Source organism: Eumetopias jubatus, unplaced genomic scaffold (genome assembly GCF_037043125.1).
Source record: "Eumetopias jubatus isolate StellerSeaLion01/CBP00866 unplaced genomic scaffold, mEumJub1_p1.0 scaffold_2, whole genome shotgun sequence".
Lineage (NCBI taxonomy): Eukaryota > Metazoa > Chordata > Mammalia > Carnivora > Otariidae > Eumetopias > Eumetopias jubatus.
Window position 1 is genome coordinate 151,738,254 of NW_028274808.1, and position 17,310 is coordinate 151,755,563.

A 17,310-nucleotide genomic window follows, 5' to 3' on the forward strand; every position below is an offset into this window, starting at 1 on the left:
GATATGATGGATTATATTAACTGATTTTAGAATGCTGACTCATTGATTTCTTTTAATTCATTTTATTTTACTCTGTATCCTTCTTAATTCATTGTCTTGTGATTTTAGATAATTTTTGGTAATTCTGATTTTTAACTTTTCCCTCCTCTTTTCTCATTCTAACTGGTATCCCTTGAAAATAACCATATATTTCAACCACTTCAAATACTTATGTCTCTCAAATCTTAAATTTAACTATACTGATGTCTTTCAAATCTTAGAACAATATAGCACTCACATTTAAGCTCCGGAAGACAGTAATACTAATGATATTTATTATGCTTATATGATACCATGTTTTGAGTACATATATGTGTCAGACATTCTTATATGCATTTTACTTAATAGTGATGACATTAATATTAACTACAAATCAGATAGCAGAGGCCATATATATTGAGTAGTACATCCAAAGTTAAGTTTAACCTATCAAGCCTAGGATTCAAGGGAATTTTAGCTGGGCAACCAGGATCCAACTACATACTGGGTGTATCATTTTGAATGTTCTACAAGCACCAAAAAAAAAAGGCACATTAATAATTAATTCATAAATAATATATTTCTTACTGTTATGTGTATATCATATATAATTAATATCATATATATATATATATATCATACACAAACATACACACATGCACACACCTCAGATCTGAACCAAGAGTTTATGCCATTCATCATAAATGTAAAAGTTGAAGCATAGGGACACATATGTAAATAAAGAGACAGAGGTTACTATGATATTTTTACACAATTTAAGAGTTTTTTCTAGGGACACCTGGGTGGCTCAGTCGGTTAAGCATCTGCCTTCAGCTCAGGTCATGATCCCAGGGTCCTGGGATCGAGTCCCCATTGAGCTCCTTCCTGAGCAAGGAGCCTCCTTCTCCCTCTGCCTGCCTCTGTCTCTCTCTCTCTGATAAATAAAATCTTAAAAAAATATATAAAAAAATAAGAGTTTTTTCTAAGCTATAATAATAACATAGAATGATAAAATAGAATAATTCCTAGAAATTTCAATGAAACAAATGTAATGTAAACTATGTCATCATTTATATAAGCATAATATTGAATAACAATGTTATTACCTTGAAAGAAAGCCTTAAGTAGTATGACAAACTGATTAAAATTGAGGAGATAAAACTGATTCTGATATACCCAGAAGAGAACACTATTGCAAAGAATGGATTCCTTCATTTGAACAAAAATATGATATCGATCATAAATAACAAATAATTTCAAAGTCCAATAGAGAGATATTGTATGCTAATTTAAGATACAATTTCAATTGCTTATAAAGTTAGAAAGGTTAAATTTTTATGAAAATTTAACTTAAAAATATAAACACTTGCAGAATGTCTGAAAAGTAATATAAAGAACATTTAAATATTACTTTAGATTAATAATTTTTTAATATTTTGCTATTTCGTGTATCTTTTTCTCTTTCTCTGTCTCACTGTTTCATTCATATATATATATATATGCATGATGCATATATATATATATATATATATATATGAATATATATAAAACTGACTTGAAAAGGATTTGCAGGCATCAATGACAATTCACACTTGAATAACTTATCATAAAATTTGTAAGGGTAAAGCCACTGGCTTACATAAGCATGATATTTATTATCTACCTAAAGAAACTAATTATCATCACATCTTACCATCTACTCTCTTGTACAAATTCAAATTTCTCCTTCTTGCCCAAAATGCTTTTGGAAAGATTTAATCAAGACTTATGAATTGTATTTATTTGTTAGATTTTGTTTGATTATTTAAATTCAGAGACAATAACCCCATTTTATTTTTCTTGACATTGTCTTTCAAAAGTTTACCTACAAGTTATATCTCATTGTTTCCTCATGTCATTTGATTTATTGTAATACCGTCCGTATTCTATATAAAAATGTCAGAAGATGAATAGACTCAGATTAATCATAGATGATTATGAATCTTTTCCATTAGGAGGCACTTGATGGTTGTTGCACTGGCATCAAAATATCTTTGAAGAGTTGATCAAAGTGATAACTGCCAAATATTTCCAGTATACAGGTATACATTTCCTTTTGTGATTAGTTAAATAATCTGTGGGGCGATGTTTTTAGACACCAGTAATAACTTAATTTCCAAGTCAATCATGCAGTGGTATCAGCTTACACTGATATTCCTTGTGTAAATAATTTATTATATTGAGGATTACAAAACAGTGATTTTTCTAATTACATTACTCTGTTTTCTTATTAATTATTTGGTGTTATTGTGTGAAGTAGAGTTTTATTAATTCTCCTTCACTCTTTAAATTCTTCTCAAGGATTTTTTTAATTCATTGTTTCATAATCCATTATGATCATTATTTCTGTTGTTTATATTCCAAACCTGTCCACTGAGTGCCCCTTTATTGTTAGTTCCTCTATCCATTCGCAAGGAGGACATCCAAAGGCACTTCTTGAAACAGCATGCCCTACCTTGTATTTTTTCTACACCAAAGCTAGAATAAAAAATTTATCTAAGAGGACTTGGGTCTTGTTATTGGGCATAGACAATAGTAATTTAAATCCGAGTTCTGATATCTAAGTGAACTTTTATAACTATTTATAGAATTAACATGTCTATGTTCTTTTTCAGTTGTATAATTCTTCATTCAGTAGTATATTAAGTCAGTTTCCTATTAATAGCTACTTTAGTTGTTTCTAGTGTTTTACCAATGTATATATATATACATATATATAGTTGTTTTATTTATAGTTTATTTACTTTTTAAAGATTTTTTTCACTTATTTATTTTAGAAAGAGAGAGTGCAGAGGGGCAGAGGGGGAGGCAGAGTGACAAGCAGACTCTGCGCTAAGCATGGAGCCAATGAGGGGCTTGATCTCACAACTCTAAGATCATGACCTGAGCTGAAATCAAGAGTCAACTGCTCAACCAACTGCTCAACCAACCAGGCACCCTGTTGTTTTATTTATAACACATTCCCTGAAGTTGGAAGTCAAATAGCGATTATAATATCTAGGTCTCTAAATATTATACACACTATATATTTATTATACACACTATGTATAGACACAATATATGATATATATACTATATATATAAATATGTATATACACCATATATAATGTATACATTTTATGTATATATACACTATATATATATAATGTAAATACAGCCACATATGTCAGGTAACACCAACTTCAGTGTCCATAGGTATTGTATCATTTCATTCCTTGAAATGCAAAAGAGGGCCTTTAAATGAAGGACAGGGTCTGTTTACTCAAGAACTATCAACAGAGTGCTGGTCCAATTTTTAAATATGTTCCAACTTCTGACTTAAGTGGCCAACATTAATCTTTTGTAAAATATGACCATATTTTCACTGGACAATAAGATTGCATGCCAAGGATATTTTAGATGGAATCTACACATTGGAAAGCATCTGACCTTTGAGATTCTAGAAAATCCGATCATTGAAGTAAATAAAGATTGGTAATTTAAAGGTTTGCCCACCTCCATTCTGAGCCAAAAGCCTTAAAATGCCTTTCAAATGACAGAACCACGACTTTTTTTTTTTTTTTAGATTTTATTGATTTATTTGACAGAGAGAGACACAGCAAGAGAGGGAACACATGCAAGGGGAGTGGGAGAGGGAGAAGTAGGCCTCCCGCAGAGCAGGGAGCCCGATGGGGGGCTCGATCCCAGGACCCTGGGATCATGACCTGAGCTGAAGGCAGACGCTTAATGACTGAGCCACCCAGGCACCCCACAATTTTTTTTAATTAGAAATTACTAGGTATCCAGAAGATAAAGGTCTCCCATACATAAATGGTTCTAACCAGTTCTGGTAATAATAATCTAACATTGCTTCAAGGACATATTCAACTGCATTACAAATCCTGATAAAGCTACAAAGAGGAATCACTTTCACTGAATTGAACTTATGTAAATAGTAAAGCATAGCAGGTCAGGATATAAAATGTCATGTTAATGTAATATACATGGTTTAATCTTTTGTACAAAAGAAAATGCCACTGAGTTTCCACCTAATATTTATTTTTGTAAGAAATTTATTTGGTTTATTTAGAGTATTGTTCTGTTTAAGATGTTTTAAATTTTTTGTATAAATCCTTTTTTCTACTAAAAAGTAGTGCCTAGTAAACATTTTTCATTAGGAAAATTACATCCATCCCCCCACCAAATTTGAAGTGGTCCATATATTTTTATATCTATACATATCTGTTTTTCAAAATTGTTTTTATTCATCTTTAAAACGACATATTTGTATATCTTTCTATATACATATCTTGAAAATTTCTAGATGCATAGGTCTTGCTTATGTCATCAATAGCCTTTTCATAATACTTTATAAATGTGATGGAAGTTTAATGTCAAAAATTCAAGTAGGAAAATGTATATGAACAAGCTCAATCTTTTTTTAAAGAAATAATATCCAATATTTGTAAAGTTAATTTTGTAAAGAATATCAAAATTCATATACTCTTTTCTGCTATATTTGGTTCTTCTAGGAAGTCTCAAAATGTCTACAACTTTAGAATACCCTAGTGATCACTACCTGGTTTTGGTTATAAAATTAAGTAGAATGGTTAGCTTAACATTATTATTTTAACAAAGATAAGCTAAATTGTTCTAGAGTAATCTGATTAAAATAAACTGCATGTAATTGCTCCATTAAAAATTTAAGAAACTATTGTTTCAAGTTACAATGAGAAGTGTTTATTTATTACCAGAAAAAGTAAATATGACATCTCAATGGATTAAGTACAATGTATTTTTGTTTTCTGGATGATATATAGGACGAACACTCTCAACCTTGTTTCTCTTTTTGAGCTTCAATAAATTCACTTTTATTTAGTTGGAACTTAGAGCTAGATCTCTGAAAGCCAAACAGTCATGACCAATAACACATATTCTACAAAGATCATATGTAAGAAACTGGAAAACCTATAAAGAAGCTTCAAAGTCTATATTTTTTTAATGCTAAAGTCTATACCACAAAACAAACTGTAAAGGCAGAATCAAGTTGTGAGGGGGAGGGAGGGCAGAGAAAATCAGCTTTGAATAAAAAAATAAAATGCTAGTGAGTTTTGATTTAGAATGTGAATTACCATCATATACAACCCCTCCCGCACCCATATATATATATATATATGTATATATATATATATATCACTCACTAGTGGAAGAGAGACAGCAGAGTAAATCAGGCTAATCAAACATTGAGTTTAAGCAACTATTTTTACACTCCATCCATTCCTATCATCCTAAAATAAACCAGTCACTTGTTGGTTTCCTGCTGAATTAAGTTGATAAAATATTCACTGTGTCAACAAAGATTTAATTTAGACATACATTACTAGAATGAGGACTAAAGTTTCCTCCTTGTTGTCTTTTAACTATTAGTCAAGTCATCCTTATCAAATGTGGGTTATGTCTTCATGCTGTAAATGTTGAAGAGTGAGAAACAGAATGATGATTAAGGCAACCAAAAGCAGGTACACTGAAATAATGCTCAGAAAAATTTATATGACACAAGGAAGAATCACTCAAGGGAAAAGAATTCACTGTTAGGGTTGTTTACACGACCAAATGAAGTAAGATCTATATGTAAGACTCACCAAACTGCAGTATTTCCACAAAGTTTTATTTTTTTATTTCTCATTAAATAGTTTGGTTAGGTTCCTAATATATCTCCTTCCTTATCATAAATACCATAAAACACGTGCATATTTATATCTATATAATGCAGGCAGACACACACAGACATCTATAACAACCACCACTGCCTCCTCAATCACATGACTTGTTCTCTCTCTCTCAAACTTACCTTGCTGTGATTGTGTGAATTATTTACCAGAAATATGATCTCAGGCAGCAATTTCATAATGTAATTTTCATCATAGAACCTCTATATTAAGAATGCACTATAAATGAGAGATAGTGTGAATACATGTAGTACCAACATAGTGTAACAGCATGACAATGTAGAGAATTATATAGACTGTTTTCCCAGCCTATATATGAAATTATGGGGAGAACTCATTACTACTATAATTTTATAGGTTAAGAATTCTAAATTTACTTGGTAGCATTTAACATCAAAATTCTCAGTCTTTATCTCAAGGTTCATTCTCCTTCATTCTTTTTTTTAGATTATTTATTTATTTATTTATTTGAAAGAGAGGGAAAGAACAGGAATGGGGGGAGGGGCAGAGGGAGAGGGAGAGGGAAGATGACTCCCCGCTGAGCAGGGAGCCTGATGTGAGGCTGGATCCCAGGACACGGGGATCTTGACCTAAGCTAGAGGTAGCAGCTTAATCGACTGAGCCACCCAGGTGCCCTTCTCCTTCATTCTTATAAATAATCTCTCCACTTCTGTGACACAGTCAAAATTCTGTCACTTTACTCTAATAAGAAGAACATGAAATATAAGCAAAAAGAAAAAAAAATCGATTTACTCAAAAGATAGAGAGACTGATACCTATTGGTAGACTATTTCATTTGTGGTATTTTTCATTTTTCTATGCCCCACAAAGGGCAGCACAATTTAGTGGACTGATCACTGATTTAAAATCAAAGGGAAATGAATTTAATGACTCCTGCTCTAACCAGCTTTATAATTTCAACCATGGATTTACAACAATAATTGAGTTTGGTCTTACCATGAAATTCGTTGGGAATACTACTTAAAAAAAGGTAATAGTTGTAAGCTTGGCAACCATTTTAGCTTCACTTTAATCATCTTTAAAATAGTGTATTTTCCTGTCCTATAATTTGTTCTTCTTTTTTTGTTTTAAAGAAAAAAAATAGAAATAATTAGTAACTCTCATCCTAACTTTTAATGCGAAGAAAAATAAAATATGTTTTAAATACCAAGTGAAGTTTTTAGGTAGAACTTAATTCATATTTTGGCAACATAAACTCAGCCTGCTTTGCCTTCCAGAGTGTTTTTAGCATATCATTGGCTAACGTGCTTAGACTAACACTTTGACTCATGTGCAGCTGGTATCACTCTGCTCTCTGTTTATGGCTAATTGCCTCATCTGTTCTCTTTAAAATGATACGGTAAGTTAGAGTAACAATCCCAAACACTATTATATCATTTGTTTAAGGAACCCTAGACAGATAATTAATACAGTTCTCCACAGGTCGAAATCTAGAGCTCATAATGAAAGCTAAAAATCTATAACTCCACCCAAGTCTCCCCTTGGGAGTTCAACTCTGTCCACTCAGGCAGTTAAAAGGATTTCATAATCTTTTATTGCACTACTCCTAATATCTGCATTGAGGAACAAAAAGCTTTCTGTTTCCATGCATTCTATTCCTGTGTTATCAAGACCTGTATCACTTCACTACAGCTTGGCACATACCTTCATGTCACTTATATGTACTAAATGAATGTAGCCATGAGAACTATTTTAATGTATTTCTTTATAAAATTAGAAATATTGTATGATCTTAATTTAAATAATATTAAGATGAAAGAGATGTTGATAACAAAAACAAATTCTATCGATCAAAATAATTTCGTCTTGTGTTGTTGATTTTACCCATTGTGACAGGTATGAAGTGATATCTTATTGAAGTTTTTTTTAAATTTTATTATGTTATGTTAACAACCATACATTACATCATTAGTTTCTGATGTAGTGTTTCGTGATTCATTGTTTGCATATAACACCCAGTGCTCCATTCAATACGTGCTCTATTTAATACCCATCACCAGGCTAACCCATCCGCCCAACCCCCTTCCCTCTAGAACCCTCAGTTAGTTTCTCAGAGTCCATAGTCTCTCATGGTTCATCTCCCCCTCCAATTTCCCCCCTTCATTTTCCCTTCCTACTATCTTCTTTTTTTTTTTAACATATAATGTATCATTTGTTTCAGAGGTACAGGTTGGTGATTCAAAAGTCTTACACAATTCACAGTGCTCACCATAGCATATACCCTCCCCAATGTCATTGTAGTTTTGATTTGTATTTCCCTGATGGTCAGTGATGTTGAGCATTTTTCATGCGTCTGTTGGCCATCTGGATGTCTTCTTTGGAAAAATATCTATTCGTGTCTTCCTCCCATTTTTCAATTTTTCAAATGTTCATTTTTGGGGTGTGGGGTTTTATAAGTTCTTTGTATATTTTGGATAGTAACCCATATTCAGATATGCCATTTGCAAATATCTTCTCCCATTCCATAGGTCTCCTTTTAGTTTTGTTTATTGTTTTCTTTGTTGTTCAGAAGCTTTTTATTTCTGTCATAATTAAATTTAAGGAATTTTATCTTATAAAAATATTTTAACATGGTATTCAATACTCAGGATAAACTCTAAATAAAATGCATTTACTTTGAACCACAACTTCTGATAAAAATAAAATTTTGGTAGAAATGAGATATTTTCTTAATTACTACTATGTAATAGAGAAATATATCTACATCTTTTGTTATGTAATTTCCACTATGAAGGGAGAATTTTTTGTTTATGTTAGAACAGTATAGTAATCAGTTAATACAGTATAACAAATAACTATAACTTCCATGTTTAGATATGCATCAGAATAGCTTCCTGCAGGAAAATCACTCATTGACCACTGTGAAGCCTCAGGGCAGAAAATGAGAAATATATATTATATATTGTAACTGAAATGAGGTGTTGTGATGAGGACATTAAGAAAGATGGGTCCACAGACCCTTTGAAACCACTGGAGACAGACATGAACCATGATTCCACTTTTGACTTGAATTCCTTAAGTTTCCCCTCTACATGGAGGACTGTTATGGTGTGTGGGGTCCCCTGGAACTATTTTGAGCTCAGAACCTACCTAACACCAATATCCCTGGATGGTCTAGGTATTCATTTTTCCCTACTCCTTTGATTAATGGTAATGAATCCCTGTAGGGAAGAATTGGACCATTTCTTGTCCTATACTTGCCTTATATATTTATTGTAGCATTTCAGGGTTTTAGCTCGGATATGTCTCCTCAATGACTTTCAGTTTAAGATTTGACTTAAATTTGTAAACTAGTAAGGACTATGGTTGTAGCAGTTCATGTCAACATTTTGCTTTTACCTCTCAACCTCTTTATTTCTCCATAGATAAGTCAAGAACTAGCTTGGTTAGCTGCAGAAGTATCTTGACCCTAGGATGACAATGATCTTTTAGCATTATTAGTAATGAAGGATAGCTGATTTCCTCCATCAAGGGTAAAGGAGGTGTTCTTACTTGCCCCAAGGATTAAGGGCAATTGTTCAGGATTCTCAAGCTCTGCCACTCAAATATCAATGGCGAGTTTAGGTCCCGAGTTTCCAGCCTTTTCCTATCAGAGAACTTGGTAAAGAGAACTTTTGAGACTATGTATTCTGTCCCCTTTGTATCTTTTTGTTATCTTTATGATTACATCCTGCACCTGATTTCCAGGAGTGTCTTCCCTAGGATTATAGAAGCTATGGGTCTCCTACATACTGTCATGAAGGTATTTTTACTGTGACAACTGTGACAATATGTCTTGACTTGATATTGGCTGAGTTGAGACTGCTACTTTTTTCTGGGCTTCTGAAACCATTGCTGCAAGCCAGTGATTGCTATAATCTTTAAAACAAACAGTGATTGTCTTATACCATTCATAACCCATGCCTGACATAAGTTTTTGCTTCACCATGGACCTGAAACTCATTCCACTCCTCCACTTCTGAGGTCTTTACTAACTATGTGATCTTACTGTATGCCCAAGGTTCTCACCATGCATTGATGTGCCAAAAATGGAGTAAGGGTCCTTGCCTCTGCCTGCAGAATCGCTCTGTCCCAGAATTTTGTTCACAAATCCGCTTCTCTTTTCAATGATGGAAACCCTAGTTTCCCCCAAAAAGCAGAGCCAGGCTCAAGTGCTTGAGTGGAGGTAGTTCAATATGGAAAGTGAAGCAAAGGAAAAGAAGTGGGACTAAAATTAGGGAAACAAGGTATATAGTAAAGTCAGTCTAAAGGTGTGTGACTGAGTTTGCTATAGCTGTACATAACCGGGATTTGGTTCCCTGAGGCCACTCCAACAAGCCCTGTAGAATGAGTTTTAGAGAAACTGAGAAATAAAAGAGGGGTGCACTAATCCATGATTTTCTGTTTCCCCTTTGAGGGTCCCATGCATGTTTATTTTTCCAGACTACAAAGGAATTCTCCATTTCTTGTGGGCAACAATATGGAACCTTACAATTTAACTCAATTTTGACATGATCTGCCTGGAGACAGCATCAGATTCCAGTTAAGGCCTCAGTCTACATGACTTCCCCCTCCATACTTCAGATGTCAATCACAAGTCTAGGTTGTTTCCTGTGCTTCTGATCAACTGGCTATAAATCAGAGGTTCTCAGGACCCTCTCCTTGAGTTTGATTAATTTGCTAAAGCAGTTCACAGAACTGAGAGAAACATTTACCTAAGTTTACCGTTTATTATATAAAGAATAGAATTCTGGAATAGCCAGGTGGAAAAGATGCAGAGGGTGTCATTGGGAAAGGACGAGTAGCTTCCTTGTTCTCTCTTGGTGGGCTCCTCTCCCAGAATCCCCACGTGTTCACCTATTTCGAAGCTCTCTAAATCCTCTCCTTTCTGGGTGTTTATGGAGGCTCCATTACTTGGGTGTGATTGATTACACCCATTAGTCATTGGTAATTGATTCAACATCCAGTGCCTCTCCTCAACATGCATAAAAGTTCCAATCCTCCAATTTTGGTTGGTTTCCCGGTAAATAACCCCCAACCTAGGAGCTTTCTTAAAGTCACCTCATTAACTTAACAAAAGATACTTTGATTGCTCTTAGGAGAACACTTAAGAAATTACTAGGAGCTCTGTGCAGAGATTTTTTTAAATTATAAATCACAGTATCTCAGAGCATCAACTCCCTTACACTTCTGGGTTAGCCCCTCTTATACTATAACTGGTGCACATCTGGTTGGCCCAGTAACAGCTGCACTAAAAACATGGATCCAAAGTATATGAAACAGAACAATGCATATGAAGTATTCCTCACACTGTCTGGTATATAGGAAGTATTAAATCTTAGCTATTATAAAGAAATCATTGGGGCAACTGGGTGGCTCAGTCAGTTAAGCAGCTGCCTTCCACTCAGGTTATGATCGCGGGGTCCTTGGATCAAGCCCTGCATCAGGCTCCTTGCTCAGTGGGGAGTCTTCTCCTTCTCCTTCTGCCCCTCCCCCTGCTCAAGCTCTCTTTCTCTCTCTCTCTTCCTCTCTCTCTCTCTCTCAAATAAATAAATAAAATCTAAAAGAAAAACGATTACTAGTATTATAATTATTCTTAAATGCAAAGTACCTAATGAGCAATCTGATAATTCCTAGCCACAGTGGAATACACAAAAATCAACAAAGAAGATGGATATTGGAATTTCAGTCTTTATTCTCAAATTAATGTACTTTTAAATAGAATTGGCATACCATATTGAAACACGACTCCCCCTCATCCAGACCAAGCCTCATTAACAAGTATACTTTCCTTTAATCTTCAATCAAACACCCACCAATTTCCAATAAATTATACTCAAGACTATCCATATAATGGTATATTGGGGCTATAAAAAAAGTGAAGAGGGAAAGAATATAACATTTATTGGGAGCCCAATTTATGCAGGTATTTCAATTTAATTTATATAAAACCTTTGAGTTTGAGCCCCACATTGGGCTCTCTGCTCAGTGGGGAGCCTACTTCTCCCTCAGCTTACTGCTCCTCCTGCTTGAGCTCTCGCTCTCCCTCTTTCTCTCCGTCAAATAAATAAGTAAAATCTTTTTAAAAATAAATAAAACAAATAAAACAAAACCTTTGACCTTATTCACACAATCATTATATTAGGTGTTCTTACTATATACATGAGGTAAACATGGTGCAAACAAGCTGAATTGTTTTGCCAAGGACATACTATTAATATGTAGCAAATCTCTAATTTAAAGTTTTAAATTAGGTTTTCCTAGGTCATACTAAGTCATAACACCTTTTACATGACAAAAATGTGAATTCTATAAATTCAATTAGATTTACAATTAATAAAACTACTACTCATCCAGATTTAATACCTGCACGCTATGGAAGGATGTTTTGTAATACTAATCCTTTAGAAATTTTTAGAGCTAAAGCAAAACCATAGAGTTTTTTTTAAAAAGTGAAATCCTTGTAATTAATTTCCAGGGGAGAAAAGGATAAAATGTGCTTAGAGATAAACAGCACGCAAATACATCAACCTACAAGCACCACATTTACAAATACTCATTTTATTTGTGGTAGAATGGTATTTTGAGATAAAAATGGAAGTTTTCTTTCCTCTCTCCACACTTCTTATGCTATTGTCATTTCACATTCAGAGAGAGGCTTTTATGGTATAGCAGAAAAAAGAAAATATTTTGCATTTAGAAGCCAAACCTTTAGGCTTATAAGACCCTGTGGTTTTGAGCTGCAAAATCTTAAGTCCTGAAATCTGTATGACCATAGATGTGGAAACCTGAATTTTTTAAATGATATCTTTTCCTACCCTAGAGAAAAATAATTATTCATTGGTTAGTAAGGAAGAGAAAAAGCAATCTCGAGAAAAGTTTGTAATTTTTTTCTTCTAAAGCTGATAACATACTTCCTGTGAAACTGGGGACCAGAGAAGAAGAAATGCCTTGCTGTAGAGGACTGCGTATAGCAGCCATAAGCAAGGACCAGATATTCCCCCCATTGCAGGACATGATGGAAATCCCAGGACAGGGAAACCAAAAACGCCTAGGTTTAAACTAGTTAAGATTTTTTTTAATTTTTTAATTATTATGTCCAGTTAGCCAGCATATAGTACATCATTAGTTTTTGATGTAGTGTTCAATGATTCATTAGTTATGTATAACACTCGGTGCTCATCACCACACGTGCCCTCCTTAATACCCATCACTGGGTTACTCCATCCTCCGCCCCCTTCCTTCTGCAACCCTCAGTTTGGATCCCAGAGTCCCTCATGGTTCGTCTCCCTCTCTGATTTCTGCCCACTCAGTTTTCCCTCCTTTCCCCTGTGGTCCTCCAAGCTTAGGTTCCACATATGAGTGAAACCATGTGGTAATTGTCTTTCTCTGCTTGACTTATTTCACTTAGCATAATCCCCTCTGGTTCCATCCATGTTAAGATTTGATTAGCTGCTAGTGATGTCCACCTCCAAATAATGACAGATTCATCAATATGGAAGATATATCTCTTTCATGTTAGCAGCATCCAAAGGAATGTTGTCTAGGGCTCTGTGACGCTCTGATGCATAGTACTGGAATGTCAGGCTTCCTCTCTCTTGTTGCTCTATATCCATGGCGATGGTCCTGGGGTCATCTGATGGTCCAAGATGGCAACTCCATGTCTAGTCATCATGTTTGCATTTAAAACTATAGAAAAGAAGAAAAGCTAGAGAGAAGTGGGTACCTTTCCATGTAAATATAAAAGCCTTCTCAATTTCTGCTTACTCCACTTGTTCTTACATATCCTTGGCAGAAATAAGTTATGTGACTGTACCTGCCTGTAAAACAAAGCACAGAGAAAATGTTATCTTTGACTGTGCCACCACGTTCCTTGGTTATAATATTATACAAAAAGAGAAAGGACAACTCGTTATAGCACAACTAATAACTTCTACTAATAATAGCTTCTATTACCAGAAAGAATCCTCAGTGATTGAAATGTATTTTCAGTCACCCAGAGAATTTGTGATTTAAATGTAAAAATTGTGTTATTATAGAAAAACAAAGTCACATTTCATGCATGACAAAATTTGTAACCCATTTGTACCCACAACATATTTCTGCATGAAAATTAGAAAATTACATCACCAAAATAATTTGGAGTCACACCTCCATCAAGAACAGATGAAGAACCATACTTTTCAAACTTCATCTATCACCAGTTACTTCTTATGGCCATCTGGATATCCCTTTGTGGCAATTACTTTTTAACATTCTGTAATCACAAAGTAATTGGCAATTTCTTACAAAAATTAAGAAACTTATTTTTATAAAACCCATATGTTTCTGACATGAATACATTTTAAAGGTTTTAAAGGGTAACAAACACAATTCTTTAGGATTCACAGATTTTGGTGGCAATAGAATTTTGTCCAATCTAAGGGCTTGGATGTTAAAACGGATCTAAATGTCAAGCAAAACTAAACTTAAGTCTTATGTCATGATCTACTTAAATATGTATATATTACAGGCAATAGTTGGGATACCTAAGACAGACAAAGTCAATTTATAATCACTTAAGACACCATAATGTGATTGACACAATTTCATACAAATTTAGATTGCAAAATAAGCATGCTAGGAACTTTTTCTGTTAGAAATTACAGAAATGATTCTGTTAGTCCACATTGCTCCCACTTACCTACAACAGTGGGGAATTTTTTTGTCAATTGCCTTAGCAATTTTTCAAGAAATGTGAAGGCTAATGCAAGTTATGGAATTAGCCCTTCATCAAATGCAAGACAGAAACCAGAATGAGTATTCTGATGCATTCTGTGATGGTAGAATCATAATGTGTCCTGAGTTGTTTGTGAAAATCCCAAGAAACTCTATTATCCTAGAATAATTATCAATAGCACTCACTTTCACTTTTTTTCCCCACTTTTACACTTTTAAATACATGAACCAGAACACAGAGTTGGAACCAGCCAGCCAGCCCAGCCAGCCCAGCCAACATTACTTTGTGACACTTTTACTTGTCAATTTACTTTGCTTACCGAAGAAACTAGAAAATTAGTCATATGTGTTTCATTATTAGAGACTGGCTATTTTTTTTTAATTTAAGATACAAATATAGAGATCTGAAGGGGTACGTTCACCCCAATGTTTAGAGCAGCAATGTCCACAATAGCCAAACTATGGAAAGAGCCAAGATGTCCATCAACAGATGAATGGATAAAGAAGATGCAGTATATATACACAATGGAATATTATGCAGCCATCAAAAGGAATGAAATCTTGCCATTTGCAACGACGTGGATGGAACTGGAGGGTATTATGCTGAGCGAAATAAGTCAATCAGAGAAAGACATGTATCATATAACCTCACTGATATGAGGAATTCTTAATCTCAGGAAACAAACTGAGTGTTGCTGGAGTGGTGGGGGGTGGGAGGGATGGGGTGGCTGGGTGATAGACATTGGGGAGGGTATGTGCTATGGTGAGCACTGTGAATTGTGTAAAACTGATGAATCACAGACCTGTACCTCTGAAACAAATAATACATTGTATGTTAAAAAAGAGAAGAAGATAGTATGAAGGGAAGAATGAAGCGGGGGAGACCAGAGGGGGGAGAGGAACCATGAGAGACTATGGACTCTGAGAAACAAACTGAGGGTTCTAGAGGGGAGGGGGGTGGGAGAATGAGTTAGCCTTGTGATGGGTATTAAAGAGGACACGTATTGAATGGAGCACTGGGTGTTACATGCAAAAAATGAATCATGGAACACTACATCAAAAACTAATGATGTAATGTACGGTGATTAACGTAACATAATAAAAAAAATTAAAAAAAGATTGTATGATAGAATATGTGACCTAGATGCACCCTCTTCTTTGAAATTCCTAAGAATTTGTCTCTACTTCTGGCATATCCACTGAAAATTGCACCTGAATACCAATCTGTCTGAAGATTCTAAGGAAAGGATGGCAGGTGATGACTTGTGATTTTCTTAGTCTCCTCTAGCTAATGATTTTGCTTCTCTTTAATAATTTAATTTATAAAATGCCTTGATGTTCTACACATAACACCACTTATCCTCATCACATTGAATCAAGTAGACACTTAACACATTTTTAAAAAAATTACCAATATTAAACACACACACACGAAACAAACACAAACAAAATCATAAAAACAATATTTTCTTTAGTTATACATTACTGAAAATTTGGGGAGTGGAGGATATTCTCAATGAAGAAATCATGTAAAAGAATCAACATGAGTCATTGTAATTCCTAATATATCCTTTGACAATTTTGCAAATCAACTCCCAAATTATGCCATTTGCTTAGCCCACTGTTATTTCTAACAGTTCTGGAGGCTGGGAAGTCCAAGATCAAAGTGCTAGTTGATTCAGTTCCTTAAGAGAACCCTTTTCTGGCTTGAGGAATATTACCTCCTCGATGTTCCCCCACATAGTGGAGAGATCAAGTTCTGGTGTCTCTTCCCTTTTATATAAGATTACTAATTCCATCATGGGAGCTCCACCCTTATGATCTCATCTAATCCTAATTACTTCCCAAAGGACCCCTTACAAATATTATTACATTGAGGGTTATATCTTCAACATATGAATATTGAGGGAACACAAATATTAATTCCATAACAGAGGATAATTTTAACACTTCTATCCAAAAAATATGAAGTCAAATTACAAATTCTGAAAGAAACACCCATGACAATCAAATATAAAACATGCTACAGAAATAATTTCTGAGTAAAAGTTAACATTATCGAAGTCACATACTAGATATTTCCATCAAGATATTTGATCTAAAGAGAATCTTACAGTGCAACTCTGATAAAAATTATAAAATATTTAATACATTTTAGTTCATTATGGTAATAATGTAGCTAATGTATGTTATTCTAATATAAACTTTTAATAGAAAATAAGCATGTTCTGTGCAACTATGTTCTTATACTTCTGACTAGAAACACTGCATACTCCCTTCAAATAGTAAAACAAAAAAATTAAACTATTGCAATTACTTACTCCAGTGACTTAAAGATTTTTTGTAAATGAAATAAATATTTCTATTCTAAACCTAATTCAGTTATTGAAATATGTCAGTAGGTGCTTTTCCATTTTCATTTTATGGGTTTTTAAATATTTATACAGAAAGCAATTTAAGCAAATTTTGAACAAATGTCAATCAATAACTACTATTGTAGGAAGAATAGCACTGTGTGCAAGACAGAGAGAAGTCACTGGCTTATTATGAGTTCATGAACACATCCTACATTCTCCATTAAATAACATACAAATATAAGAAAGTGTACTTCACAAAACCACTAAAGATATAGGAGGTCAGTGAAAAAATTTTACTTATAGTTAGGTGATCTGAGAGTTTTCATGAATGAAGTGGCATCTGTGTAGGACATCTTAAAATTTTTCTATATGGAAATTAAAGTAAAGGCAATGCTGTCAAAGGGAAAACCACAACTATTGCATTGTGGTAAGAAAATTTCAGGCACGGGTGCCTGGGTGGCTCAGTTGGT